This window comes from Chionomys nivalis, chromosome 25 (assembly GCF_950005125.1).
Source record: "Chionomys nivalis chromosome 25, mChiNiv1.1, whole genome shotgun sequence".
Classification (NCBI taxonomy): Eukaryota; Metazoa; Chordata; class Mammalia; order Rodentia; family Cricetidae; genus Chionomys; species Chionomys nivalis.
Window position 1 is genome coordinate 4263032 of NC_080110.1, and position 15334 is coordinate 4278365.

Consider the following 15334-nt stretch of genomic DNA (forward strand, 5'->3'; position numbering starts at 1 on the left):
TTCTTTGCCCAGTTGGGGTCACTGTACCCAATTTTCATGTGTGTTATTTCTTTTTCAGGTCACCCTCTCTCCATATGCATGGAATATGAAATCAGTAAAAAGCTAGACTTCATACTGTTTCCAACTCAGGCTCCTTCCTGGCCTAATATTTCAGCAGTCTACAAGTATTTCGGTTTTTAAATGAGGATGCAAAGTGACAGGTTTCCTTTCTGTATTTTCACACACACATACACACACACACACACACACACACACACTGTGTTTGGTTAGTCCTCCTCTCCCCTCCCTCCACCCCTTCTCCGCCTATACCTGAAATCCTCCAGTATTTCTCTCCCTACTTCCATGACACATGTGTTCTATTAGCCTCTCCTCCCTCTCCTAAAGTCTCTTTTTCCCTTCTTGTTACCCTTTCTAGTTTCCTGATCTTTACCCACATTTGCTCCCAAGTAAGTGCATATAGATAGATAGATGATAGATAGATAGATAGATAGATAGATAGATAGATAGATAGATAGATGATAGATATGATTGATAGATGATAGATCGATAGATAGATAGATAGATGATAGATATGATTGGTAGATGATAGGTAGATAGATAGATAGATAGATAGATAGATAGATAGATAGATAGATAGATAATTAGAAGCAATAGGTGCATTTGAGAAAGAATATGTGGTTATTTGTCTTTCTGATTCTGGGTTAGTTCGCTTTAATATGTTTTCCAACTTGATCCATTGTTTTCCGCAAATTTCAGTTCCACATTTTTTATGGCTGAATAAAATTCCATGTGCAGATGTACCACATTTTCATTATCCGTCCATCAATTGACGCACATCTAGCTTGCTTCCATTTCTTTGCTATTGTGAATGGAACAGCGATATGCATGGATATTTAAATATCTCTGCTCTAGGATACACACTTCTTTGGGCATATACCCAGTGCTGGTATAGTTGGTCATGTTCTAGGATACGTACTTCTTTGGGCATATACCCAGTGCTGGTATAGTTGGTCATGTTCTAGGATACGTACTTCTTTGGGCATATACCCAGTGCTGGTATAGTTGGTCATGTTCTAGGATACGTACTTCTTTGGGCATATACCCAGTGCTGGTATAGTTGGTCATGTTCTAGGATACGTACTTCTTTGGACATATACCCAGTGCTGGTATAGTTGGTCATGTGGCAGTTCCATTTTTAGTTTTTTGGGCACCTTCCAAACTCACTTCCTTACTGGCTGCACCAGTTTAATTATCTGCACCAACAATGAAAAATACTTCCTCCTTCCCTGCAGTTGGTCACTATTTGGATCCCCTCCAATCATAACCATTCCAAACTGGGGTGAGATGGAATATCAATGTGTTCTTACTTTGCTAAACTGTGGTTAAAGACGTCAGGTGCTTTTTAAAAATACTTGCTGTAAAGATATTCATTGTCATTATGTTTCCCTTTTGAAGAAGCATCAAAGATGCTGTGTTTTGACATTAGCCTTGAAATGAACTTCCCTGCTGACGACATGGACCTTCTATTGCTCCTGCTCACCCATCCTGAGCAACACAATGGCAGCGCTTGTTTTAAACATCGGCCTTCCATTTTTCTAGTCTCTTCCTTGAGACCAGGAACACAGGCTTCAGTACAAGAAGGGAAGATGGCTGTGGTTTACTGGAGCATGCTTAATAAAAACCTAGATACAGAAATTGGGGTTCAACCTGAAGATCAGAAAAGCAAAACAGCCAGCTATCCATCTGCTTCTAACAAAACTTTGGTGCGATTTCACAAGGTTAAGTTATTCACTACAAATGGGCCTAGGTAATCATAGTTGTGAAATGACGGTGCTTAAGGCATTAGTGACTTAGATTCCAAATTTTAATTAAATAAATGAGTCAATAGCTCAAATAAATCAAACCTACATGTTAAAAACATGTCTATGGCTACAATGTACTAGCTAGACGATTAACTGCACACTACAGCCAAGCACCCCAACATCCACTTTTAAGTGGTACTTTGGGTTCTTCCCCATGAAAGAAAATCCTTAATTTCTATTCTGCTGCAATCAGATGTGTAGAAATCCTAAGCACTCGCAAACCAACTCCCTACAGCTGTGAAACTTCAAAACATAAGTGAAAGAAAGCTCAACCAAACAGTGGTGTGGTTAGCAGAAGGGGAGAAATGAGGTAGAAGCTGGACAGGGCAGCAGAAGCAAGCCGGAAGAAGGACCGTAGTACCTGTGTGGGCGTAAGGATGCTAAAGGGGCACGGGATTCGGGTTGCTGGGTCAAAGTTCACAGCAACCACTTTTGCTTTGGGTTTCTCGGAGGCGTCTTATCAAAGTGGCTCAATGCCACGGCCATCTCGGCACTTGGTGGCAGGACGCAGTGGCTGAGAGCCGCACTTCTGCAAGTGCGCCATTGACAGTGATGGGATTTAGGGCATTCTATCCCCAAGCACGGTCCCTCGGCATTTTAGGAAACAGCGGAAACCTTAGATCTCCCAATATCCGCCCCCTCTCTGAATCAAGTCAGGAAGCACTAACAGGCAATGTTGATGAGTCTGAGCAGAAGAGACTTCCTCACTTTCCCCAGGCCATCAACTTTGTGCTCCCACTGTTACTGCGCCTTCCCCTTCCCATCATGCCTCTGTCTTCCCATCGCTTCAGGACCACCCGTTCTTTGTCAAACCTAACAAAGATACCTATCCTAGTCTGTCTTCGGAACTTCATTCCCAAAGCATGTTATATAAGGGAGGGGTGGAATAAAATCAAAGGTTTTATGCATATATGCATTTTATATAACTAGGGCTTCTGAATAACAGGTACGCAAATATGGAACATGTTTGATAATCAGGTAAGTCAAATTACATTATCCTTTTAATTTGTATTTCTATTGAGGAAACTGTACAGTTTTCACAATATTTATTTGCCACGTATTTTTCTTAAGTTGTGAATGTATAAAACTACAAATGTATCTTATAGAAATAGTTCTGGCTGATAGCAATATGAGCAGGTAAAGATGCAAAATTATGATACTTAAAGAGACACGAGTAAAAGCTTTAAAATCACCTTGCTAAATGAATGTGCACGCTTTTGTTGGCCAGTATTTTGCTATATGGATCTCGGCAATAAGCTCAGCATAGACAAAAAGATTTTTTTTTTCTCCTGCACAAGAAAGTAACAAATACAATGGTGACCTCTGGGGAAAAAAAAAAAACCCAAATCAAAAAACTAGGGAAGTGAGACAGAAATGGGTCCCCTTGCTCCCTCAGACAGGGTCATCCGTGGGTCATTCGCACTGTGTGTCCTACTTAGCCCGCACTAAGCCAGTTGGCTGGGCTAGCCCACCACTGTCGCTTGGCTTTATCTGCTCTGCTGTGCTTAGACTTTTTTGAAATTGTTTCTTGTTTATGCTTATTTTCCAACCTCATCCTCACCACACACACGCACGTGCACACACACAAAGACTCAGACACACTTCCTAGACTGTAAGCGGAGTGAATTGGTGACGCTGTCCTGGTTCTCGCGGGACCCTCAGTATCTAGCCGTGTCCGGTATGTAGGATGACCCCAGAAACATGACATGATGAGGCCGGGAATGATGCCTCACTGAGTGAACCGAGAGGTCAGTCATGACGCAGTCCTGACGGAAAGGAACCCGACCCACACTCTTCTTGGAACTGGCGGGGACAACGTCAACAGGGATACTGAGAACTGCACATAGGAAACGTAAGTAAATAGTATCTTTGCCTCCGTGTCATTGATTCCCAAGGAACACTGCCATGTCCTCCCTTCTCAGGTCAGACTCTGAGGTTCCTTTGTCATCTTGCTTAAAAACATAAGTAAATATAAAAACTAACAATAGCCATTTCCCAAGGGTGTGTATCTCTGCTGGTACACATTTAGTCTTTAATACGAGCCCTGCCCTGTATAGAAAGTTCTATAGAGGGAAATAATGTGTATTTTTTATTGTTTATCTAGTTCTTGGCATGTTGTATATTATGAATAGTAACTGTTTTGTGAATGAAACCATGGGTAAATGTGTAAATGAATATATGCATATTTGCACACATACATGCAAAAAAGACAAGGCACAGACAACAACAAAGTGACACAGGAGTTCACAGGAATAAGCCATCATGTCTAGCTTCTGTAGTATATGTGGCGTGTCTCGGGCATGTCACAGAAGAGACAACAGGAGGCTTGATGAAGCCCGCTCAACAAATACGTCAGGCTTTCCATCCAAAGAGCTGGAGGCCATGTGGAGATGAAAATCCTTGAGCAAGAGCTAAGGACGCAGGCAGCACCACATAGCTGCAGTCCAGTTAATAGTCCAGTGTGGCTGAACAGTAGGTGAAGTACACAAAGCCTTGTGTTCCTTACAATTCTCTGTCAAACTTAGCAGCAAAGGGCTTGGAATGTGGCCCCAGTTTCACCGTGTCACCAACAGAGAGCCTGATGGAATTCAACACATCACACTCAGGAACAAAGAACATTTTGAAGGAGGTCTCTGTGGTCTAGAAATCTGCACATTGTGTGCTGTAAGCATTCGTGTGTGTGTGTGTGTGTGTGTGTGCACATGCACACGTGTGTATAGGCCTAAGGTCAGCATCAGGTACTTTCCTTGATCTCTTTATTTTTTAAGGCAGGGTCTCTCACCGAATGTGGAAATCACAGGTCCAGCTTCTAGCTTTCCTCAGGAACCCTCCTATCTCTCCCTCCCCAGCTTCGGGATGAAAGGAATGCGCCACCTGTCTGGCTCGTCATGTGGGTACCAGGGATCTGAACTCAGATGTTCTTGTTTGAGCCTCATTTTACAAGCCACACCATCTCCTCAGCTTCAAATATACTCTGCGCTTTTCTTCTGTAAGACAAATCAAGCATGTTTTGCTACCTGCATATTGGCACGCGAGCAAAAATGGTAAGAGTTAACGTTTCATAGAAATAGCCTCATACTTTGTTATTTTTTTAAGCAGAAGCATAATTACCTAATAAAAACTTAGTTCTTTTTAGAGGAACTCATTAGAAGCTGCTTACAAGTAACGGACAAGAGTCTAAAATTTAAGCAATAAATCAATGCACCTGTTCTGAAGGTGTAATCCCTTAAACAGTTCACTCTCACGTGGGCCGGTCACTCAGCGGTACTACCGAGAGGGCCAGTCTGGATCTGCTTTCTGTCCCCTAAATCTCCCTGAAAAGGACACTGAGTTTGGCCCGAAATGGGAATGCATTGCTACAAGGCTCAGATGGGATACAACTACCCAAGATGGAAACTTCAGTTCCCTTGTACTTTCTTGACTGCTTATTTCTCCCTTCTTTTTTGTCTCTATTTTTCTCAGTACCCCTCCTCACTTTGTTTGGCTTGGTTTTTTAAAAAAAATTACAGTGATTTAACCGAAAGAATGAGACTTAGCCTTATCATCTCAAACCTATCAAATCTCAAGTGTGTCCCTGACTCGATTTCTGAAGTCAAGCTTCCTGGCCCAGGCAAAAACTTCTCCTCTGCTCGCAGCAAAGAGTTATAGCACCGTGAACATCTGGAAAACATATTCAGCTGCTTTTCACGATTCCCGTAGACCTAATCCCATTGGGTTCTCGGGCTATAAAACGTGTTAACATAGTCATGCCACACGCATGATTTTGTCACATAACATTTAAGAGAGCCAGCAAGAGGTCCATGCCCTGCGGTAGCGCCGGGCACTCATGAAGCCCGGTTTGGCCTTTCCTGTGCACTTTATGGACTGAACTAACTTGCATGATCCTGAGCTACATCAAGGGATTCTCCAAGTCATGTAGTTTAATAGCTGTCAGAGTTTTCTCTCCTTTAGGGGCGACTCCAGGAGTGATAAGACTGCCCCAGCCATGGGCTGCCTCCTCCAACCAATGACTGAAGTCATGGCTTACCCTTCATAAGGAGAATTCCCCAGGGTAGGATAAATACAGTGTTAGCATTGGCATGCTTGTGACACATGTGCCCCTGAAATATTCCACCAGGGTCAGTAGAGACCAGGTGGAAACGTTATCTTGCTGCCGAAATGCATGGGGCTGGCCATTGGTGCCGAACACTGATGACTGTCGTTAGAGTTCTTTGTGACATCATTTAGCATCTGTTCTGGGTTTATTCCTCCCACTGGAAAGATCCTATCCAGCCCCTGGGGCCTTTGGGTTTTGAGTCAGGCTTGTTTTATATTGGGTCATAAGAGCAGCTTGGTTACTCTAAGGGCAGCACCTGGCAAACCATGATTTAATTGGCATTATCTGCAAAATCCCCAGGAGTTAGAGATTTGGGAGAGGCCAGATGTCAGGAGGTTTGACCTCAAAAGCCCCTTAGTAGGAACCGAGGTCCTCTCTTAGAAGCCTCAGGGTCCTCCCGACTGCCTAAATACTACAATCATCTGGGGATGTCTCTTGTTTCGCCAACCAGTGGAGCGAGATTGACGACCCTGGCACCTTGCGGAGGAGCTCGCCAGGCCAGGGTGTGGGATCACTACCTTGATGGGAGCCAGAGCGCGAAGAGAGCCTGCCAGTTGGGTTGGCAGGACTCTAACTCCAGCAAGATCCAAATCTGAAGTCACCATTTTCCTTGTGAAGAATCAGGGATGTGAAGCCAGGGTTGATTCAAGGGAGCCAGTTCAGCAAGTAGTCATTAGACAGGGAAAGCAGGACAAGATGGAGTTAGGGTGCAGAGGGACCACAAAGAATACCTGGATTCCTTAGCCTTAGGAAATCCGGACAGCAAAGCAAAGAGGGTGCTTTCCCTGAGTCTAGCTTTCTGACAAGTGGGGTAGTCATCCAGTAGGCCCACGTGTCTGGAAAAAAAAAGCTTGTCTAAGTCACGTTGGGGGTCAGCAGAGTGCCGCTTAGTATCGGAGTTGCTTACTGCAGCTCCCCACACCTAAAGCTCCAAGAAGGTTACACTGCAGGAAGCCCAGCCTTTATTCTTACCAGAAAAGCATAAGTGCTTTCTCATCTAACTTGAATGTCCACTCTGAGCTTTTGGTTTGGGCTCCTGCATTTCTTCCTTCTGGAAAACGGCTGCCTAACTGTGGGGCTCTGAGCGCTTTGTTTTAGTAAATGCAGCCCACTGTGAGAGAAAGCCTGTCGGAACCAGAAGGAAGAAGCTAGATTAAATCTGGGGTCTGTGATTTACTCTCTACACATTAGCAAAAGCACTTAATTTCTCCTACCTCTCTTCATGAGTCCCCCAACTTCTTCAAGAGTACAGATTCCTAGAACTGTGCTAAGCCCTTTCTAAGTGAAAACGAAAATAGAATATTCCATTAAAGTACATGAGAATTAAATGAGAGCATTAAAATAAGATGAAGTAATGAATTGAATATAATACACACTCCATCGTGGTAGTGGTAGTATATTTATTAATTGACCAGTTCTATTGAACGGTCATTAAACACCTAGCCGTATACTCAGAGCTAAGGATGTGTGGATAAACAGTAACAACTTAGTTATGAATATGCCATACTGGGAACGAGCAACAGATAAGGTTGCTGAGGAAGGGGAATCTGTGGAAGCTATGAAGATTTGATGGAGATTGCACTGAATCTGCAGATTGCTTGTGGTAGGATTGCCATTTTTATCATGTTGATCCTATCTATCCAAGAGCATGGGAGATCTTTCCATTGTCTGGTATCTTCTTAATTTCTTTCTTCAAAGACTTAAAGTTCTTATCATACAGGTCTTTCACCTGTTTGGTTAGAGTTATCCCAAGATATTTCATGTTATTTGTGGCTATTGTGAAGGGTGATGTTTCTCTGATTTCTTTCTTGGCCTGTTTATCATTTGTATAAAGGAGGGCTACTGTTTTGTTTTGTTTTTAAGTTAATCTTGTGTCCTGCCACATTACTGAAGGTGTTTACCAGCTGTAAAAGTTCTCCTGGTAGAGTTTTGGGAGTCACTAATATATACTATCATATCATCTGCAAACAGTGAAAGTCTGGCTTCTTCCTTTTCCCATTTGTGTTCCCTTGATCTCCTTTTGTTGTCTTAGTGCTCTAGCTAGAACTTCCAGTAATACATTGAATAGATAACTCATGGAATTTGTAGGCAAATGAATGGAACTAGAAAAAAACAATCATTCTGAGTAAGGTAACCCAGACCCAGAAAGGCATGGTACATGCTCACTCACAGGTGGTTATCAGGAGTAAAGCACAGGATAACCAACCTACGATCCTCAGTCCAGAGAGGTTAGATGATGCGGGCCCAAAGAGGGATGCATGGATTTCCCTGGAAGAGGAAGTAGAAAAGATCTCTTGTGTAAACTGGGGGCAGATGGAGGAAATGGGAACTAGGAGGGGAGGTTGGGAGGACTGAGCGCTGGAGGAAGGTTGGAGGCGGGATGGAGGAGGAGAGTAACAAAAGAGACATTTTGATGGGGGGCGGTATTTCTGGAGAAAACTGGTGCCAGGGAAACCCTCAGGAACCCAAAAGGATGACCCCCAACTAAGAGTCCTAGTAATGGTGGAGAGGGTGCCTAAACGGGCCACCGACTGTAAGCAGATTAGTGACTTCCCTGATTCCCATGACAGATACTTTATCCAGTGAATGATGGAAGCAGAGGCAGAGATTCACAGACCAGCACTGTTCTGAGTTCCCAGAGTCTTGCCGAAGAAAGGGAAGGAGGGTTTGTACCAGCTAGGGAATTATGACCGGGGATCACAGAGAGACAGCTGACCTGAGCTCATGGGAGCTCACTGATGCTAGACTGAAGGTATGGGAGTCTGAATGGTATGGACCTAGGCTCTCTGCACGTGTCTGACAATTGTGTAGCTTAGTCACTCAGTAAGGGTTCTAACGCTGAGAGCAGGACCTCTCCCTGGCGCTTAGCTGCTTTCTGGTTTTTGGTTCCCTGTGCTGGATTACCTGGCCCCACCTTGACATAAGGGGAGGAGCTTGGTCCTGTCTCAACTTGATGTACCCTGCTCTGTACATGGTCATGTCATGGGAGGCCCGTCTCTTTCTGAATGGAGATTGAGGTGGGGAGGGGCCAGGAGGAGAGGGAACTGGTTGGTACGTAAAATAAATGGAAAAAAAAATGTTATTTAAATAAAAAAAAATTAGGAGGACGGCTTATATGAATCAAAGGACTCTGAGACCCCACCTCACTCCTGAAGAAGTGTGAGACCCTTGAACTTACAATGTCAGGAAAATGGGTCCAGCTACCCCTCATTGGCTGCGTTGCTTGGGGGAGACTGGTTTTAAAAAAATTCACACAATAATGAGGCATTGATGGGTCCAGTGGAGGAGGCTGAAGGGAAATAGAAAGGGAAGGACTGGGTCTTACGAACATCACAAGAGAGAATGGAAGAATAGTGGTGAGGTTTGATGAGTTAAGTCCCTAGGAATATCCCAGAAGCCAGCCAAGACCAGCCTCACCCTCCGGGAGGTCCAGACCCCTTGAAGAAGAGAGAGGAAAACTGAGAAAATAAATGCGCACCCACACAAACAGATCTATCTACTAGAGTTCCGGCTGACATTAATAACAAGAGTGTCTATAGCACCGAGCAGCAGAAAAGGATGCTTTGAGTCACGGTCGGGATACCGGCTCAGCGGAAAAGAAAATGGGAAACGCAGAAAAGCATCGTGAATGCGAGCAATCTCTCGTCACTCGGCTACTCAAAACCTCACAACCCAAACAAGGCCAGGCCCAGGATCAGCCTCTGAAGGTATTGGCTTAGCCTTACCCAAAATGCTACCTTAGGCCTGAGATTGGATCCCACCACCGATGCGAGCCACAGACTGTGCTGGGAGAGAACGAACACACGTCACCTTGTCTAGAAAAACTTAGCGCAGCTGTTTAACTGGGTGCATGTGTCTGAGCGGTGTGAAGTGTGTGTGCTTTATGCATATTTATTTCCTTCCGCAGGGGGTAAAATCTCAAACCACCGTCACCAGTAAGCAGCACCTTGTAAAGTGTTAAGGGCCTGACTAACCTGAACCAGGGCCACAGAGGGCTCCCTTCTAGCAACAGCCAAGCAGCAATAAGAGGGAGCAAAGGGCTGAGAAAAAAAAAATGTAAGAATGAAAACTTAAAATCGGAAAACACGGGCCATTCGCTTGAGATGTCTTTTTGGTAACTTGGAAAAGATTATTATTTTCTTGATTATCTTATTTTATTACATTTATTATTTTTATTATCCATTTTTAGGGAGGGTACCTTTGAGAGCCGTTGGTGATAGAGATAATTCTATGTGCTAACTTAGCTAGGTCACAGCCCCTCGATACTTACTCAAATGTCATTACATGTTACTATTGTTTTTCTCTTAAATTTCCCTGCTATTTATTTATTGTGTGTGCACCTCTGTGTGTCTGCGCTCAGGGTGTCATGGAAATTAGACCTTTTCACCTCACCTTTTACAGCATTATTATGTAGAATACTTTCGCTTTTCCGTAACAATCTATTTCCCAATATGTAAGCATTGCAATTGAGTTTTTCAAAACGGAATAGCTGGGAACACCATGGAGTGACCCGCAAGTGCTCATCTCAGCGCTCAAACTCACCTGGGTTAAACGTAACCTGAATCTGTGTTAAGGGAACTCTTGCTCATCAGCCTCATGGGCTCTAGAGTCTGTAGGGACACATCTCTATGGGGGCCTCTGAGGGCACTGCCAGGAAAGGTTGTCTGAGGGGACAAGACCCTTCACAGCAATGGAGACCCCTTCCAGTGGCAGCCCCGGTCCTGGAGAAACAAACCCTTGTTGCCTTGCCTGCTTGTCTTTGCTTCCCGTTTGCGAATACACCTATTCTGTAGATGCCCCCATTGCCATCATTAACATCAAAATCTAACTTTCCCAGTCTTCCAATGGGGACAGAAGCCCAGCAGCTATCTGGAAGCCCTGCAGCTTTCCGGACCATACTGAAGGTTGTATCTAGCCCAGGGGGCTGTGGAGCTACAGGGCTCTGAGCTTCTCAAGTGCCGTTGTTGAACTACTGAGCCCGTAGCATGTAGGCCAATCCAGCGCAGCCCCTCTTAGTCTGTGTTCATCCCACCAGTTCTGTTCCTCCAGAAACCCCTGGCTAACACGGTCCATTACTGCAGTGTGTTGGGAAGTTCTCTGTTGTCCCCAGGGCTCATGTTTAATCTTCATGTACAAGGCAAACATGAGAGATTGAGACTGTCCTCCAATTGTTCCAGGAAGCTGTCAATTGGGGGGAGGGACCAAAGGGACCCCACAACTAACACACTGTGTCCATGGCAACAGCCTCATTGCCATGTCACCCCAAGCCTTGGAACTCCCCATTCCCACTTCTCACACTGTTGCCCATATATGCGACAACCTTTGCTGAGTTCCAGCCTGGAAGTCAGTTTATGCTTCAAGACCTAATGCAATACCAGCTTGTGGTAACTCCTCCAGACCCTTCCAAAGACCAGATCGAAACACGGCAGAGGCTAACCAAAGTCTAAACTATCTGAAATGCAATTAGATCATCCATAAGGTGGCCTTTTTCTAAACATCCATGGTCTTTGTTCTCGGTATCTATCTTGTGCCTGCCATTTGTTTTCCCAGCACAATAACATGTCACGTGATGCAAACCTCCAATACTAGACTTCCACGCCTCATCAATATACTAACATAACTGTTGAACATCCATAATACTAATTACCTAGTTTAAATGTATTTTTTTCTTAAAAAGTCATAGCTTGAGACTGGGATACCTATGTTTTAGTACTCAACTTTATTATTTATTTTAAGATCAAGCTCAGAAAGACATAAACTACCTGCTTTTTTTTCTCATAGGCAGACTCTGGATTTAATGGTGTGTGTGTGTGTGTGTGTGTGTGTGAGAGAGAGAGAGAGAGAGAGAGAGAGAGAGAGAGAGAGAGGAGACTAGAAAGGGCATGCATGAGAAGAAGGAAAGCTCTGAAAGAAGAACTGGGAAGCAAAAGGAAGGATTATTTAGAGCCAAAAGAGGAGCAGGGGCACAAGGGGAGGACAAAGGGAGCCAAATAAGAACAAAATATAATGACTTCTATGTATGACGAAACCAAGGTGAAAGCCATTGCTTTCTATGCCAGCTTTAAAAATAAAATAATTCACTCCTAGAAAAGAATAGCATGTTCATTCTAAGTCCAGCATCCCTGAACTCAAATAGGAGTTCCTAAAAACATACGCCTAAAACAAACTTTTTAAATTTAATCATTTTAAATGTTAACACTAATGGCATGAAATATCATGACTAGTAATGTGGAATCGATATTTTTGAATTCTGACTAGAAGCTGCCACCTAGAAGGACCTTGGGCTTGAGGTCTGCTTTTTCTTTGTTACATATGGACAAGCAAGATAGGGGTGGCGCTCAAATGGGCTGGGGCCAGATCGAAACTTTCTTCTTCGTAGATTCCGGAGAGAAAGAGGGTTAAAAATGGAAACACTTCTGTACCTAGTGAGTCTTTGACGCTAGGTGCTCTAACCCACATTTTGAAAACCGAGGTGTCAGAAAGCGCGAAGAGGACACAGGAAGACTGAATCCCAGCTGTGCCTGGGAGCACCTAAATTTAGGTTTCATTCAATGCATCATTTTTCTACCCAGCGCTCCTTACATCCGTGTCATTTTTCTTACTTATGAAATGAGAAGGCTTGGCGTTTTACTTAGTGGGTTTGTGACTTTGGAAAATATGTTACTTTAATCGCCATTTATTTTCCATACTCTAAGTCTTTTAGCACTGTGTTTTGAGCTTATACCAGGAGACTGGGCATGAAGAAGACATCTGTGAAGTTTACGCTATTTCTTTGCCCCTCAACACTTCACCCCCATTTAAATGACAGGGTGGTGAAAACATGCACCTTTATTTAAAAGGTTTAGTTAAGCAGATACATGCAGCTTATATATGAATCAAGGACTTTTCACACACACACACACACACACACACACACACACACACTCACACTCCTTCCAGACACGTGTCCAGTGAAGATTAAAGTGGTAGTTTCCAAAATGACCACTAGAGGGCACACAAATTTTCTTTTTTTCTTTCTTTCTTTCTTTCTTTCTTTCTTTCTTTCTTTCTTTCTTTCTCTGTGTCTCTGTCTCTGTCTCTCTTCCCATCTTCCTTTATTTCCTTTTCTTTTTTTTAATTCCCAAGGAAAGAGCCTGTGTGGGTTCTAGCCCTGAGGTTCGGAAATGGAGTGCTCTTGCCCACTTTTCTATTAGACCTGGGGCAAGTACAGCGAGCCCTCAAGTTCTCTCTCTCCACCAAACCACACTTACCCCCTATGGTGATGCTTCCTCCACTATAAGGAAGCCTGATTGGCTCACAAACCCACATCGATTTGGTTTCTCTTTCCAGTATTAGTCTGTTAGTCATTTTATCAGAAATCGAATCCAAGTTCGATGCTGAGAAGAAACACTGATTTCTTCAGTGAATGGATTTGTCTTCCCATTTCCCCCTCGCTGTGAGGAAAATGTCCCTTGGAGCAGTTACAGCAGCTCTCCTAGCTACAGACTGTCTTTGTGGAGTCAACAGGAGCCTCCTGAGCAGAAGGCTTGGAAAACCTAGTGGGTCCCTTCTCTTTGGCATGTTGAGTTTTGGAGACCTCTAAGTCCTATATTCTGTATACAAGCTCTTCACCTCAGGCAAAGGCTCACACTCCAGAGCAACTGCCCCTACAAAGAAAGACCCAAGAGAGACACCAAGATCTTTACCAAGGCCTCTGCCTGGTGGCCTTTGGGACAACAGAGCCCCCTTCCTCCAAATCTCTACCCAGAACTTCTCTCCTCCTCTCCACTCTGCCTTGTTCTCCTCTCTTGGCCTAAGTAGTTCTACTCACGTCACGTGTATCCCATCATCCTCTCTGTCTTCTCTTCCCCCTTATTCCAGATACTTCTCTCCTTCAACATTCCTTTCTGCTTTCACACACACACACACACACACACACACACACACACACACACACACACATACATTGACATTAATGTCAGTAACAGCAGTAAAGACAAAAATTTATATGCCAAACAGTGCAAACATGCAATGTGACCTTTGATGGTGACCCATCCCCAAGGAACACAGAGAGAACTGGCACTCTGACTCAAGCAAAAAGACCAGGGCACCAGGTATTGCCCCATTTTTGGCAGCTCTCAAGCAATCCTCACTTTCTGAGAATGAACAAGTTCATTTTATTTATCTTTTAAAGAAAGGTGTCAGAAGCCTTCCGGAGCTGTGGCTTTAAGCAAATGGACCACCAGGCAAGGGGAGGCTGGAGCAAGGGCTATTTATAGCCTCCGACAGGCATTACACATGCGAAAGGTGAGACTGTGAGCCTGTCGCTCTGCTCTGGAGTGGATGTTCTCATGGTGAGCGCATCTTTGCAGCTAGCTATTTTTGTGGCACACGGTTCCCATAGCTGTTAGATCCTTTTTCCAGACAGACAACTATATAAGCATCTGGTAACTTCAGAATAGCCACGGACAGTCCTCTGCAGGGGGTTTCCTGACCAGATCTCTTCCTAGGTACTAAACTTACTACCACCTTAAGCTTCAGCAGTGGGTTCGTACCTTGTTGTCTCCCCTAAACAGGTACCTCACCCCATCACTAAAGACCCTCTATCTTCACATTGACACTTGGACTTTACAAAGAAAATGGATGTTTCCCCTGGAATCATGGTCCTCTGCTCTGTTGCTAGCTCACTCTCCCTGCTAACACAGATGATTCTTCGGTTTGAAATGGATGTGAATCCCTTCAGAAAATTGCTGCGCCGCCCCCCCCCCCACCATAGGAAACTGATAGTTCACATCAGAATGTTTCCACAGCACAGCGGATGAGAATTACGACGCATGGAAATTCAGTTGTCTTTGATAGGGACATAAACTGGAACATAAATTAAAACTCAATTATCCTTTAAGGGTAATTGGGGTTATAAAGCCAAGTGAATCCCTGTGTTGTCAACACTGCCCGAGTGCAGGTCTGTGTTCTGTCCTCAAAGCAGACTTTCAGACGAAGCGGCCAAGGATAACTGATCTGTGCTAGGCACAGCATGACATCACAGCGGTGCACATCACAGCACTGCACAGCACACAGTGCACAGCACAGCACTGCACGTCATAGCAGTGCACAGCACAGCACTGCATGTCACAGCGGTGCACAGCACAGCACTGCACAGCACACAATGCACAGCACTGCATGTCACAGCAGTGTACAGCGCTGCACAGCACTGCATACAGTGCACAGCACTGCACAGCACTGCACAGCACTGCACACAATGCACAACATGGCACTGCACAGCACAGCACTGCACAGCACACAGTGCACAGCACACAGTGCACAGCATGGCACTATATGGCACAGCACACAGTGCATAGCAGAGCACAGCACTGCACAGCACTCAGTGCATGGCACA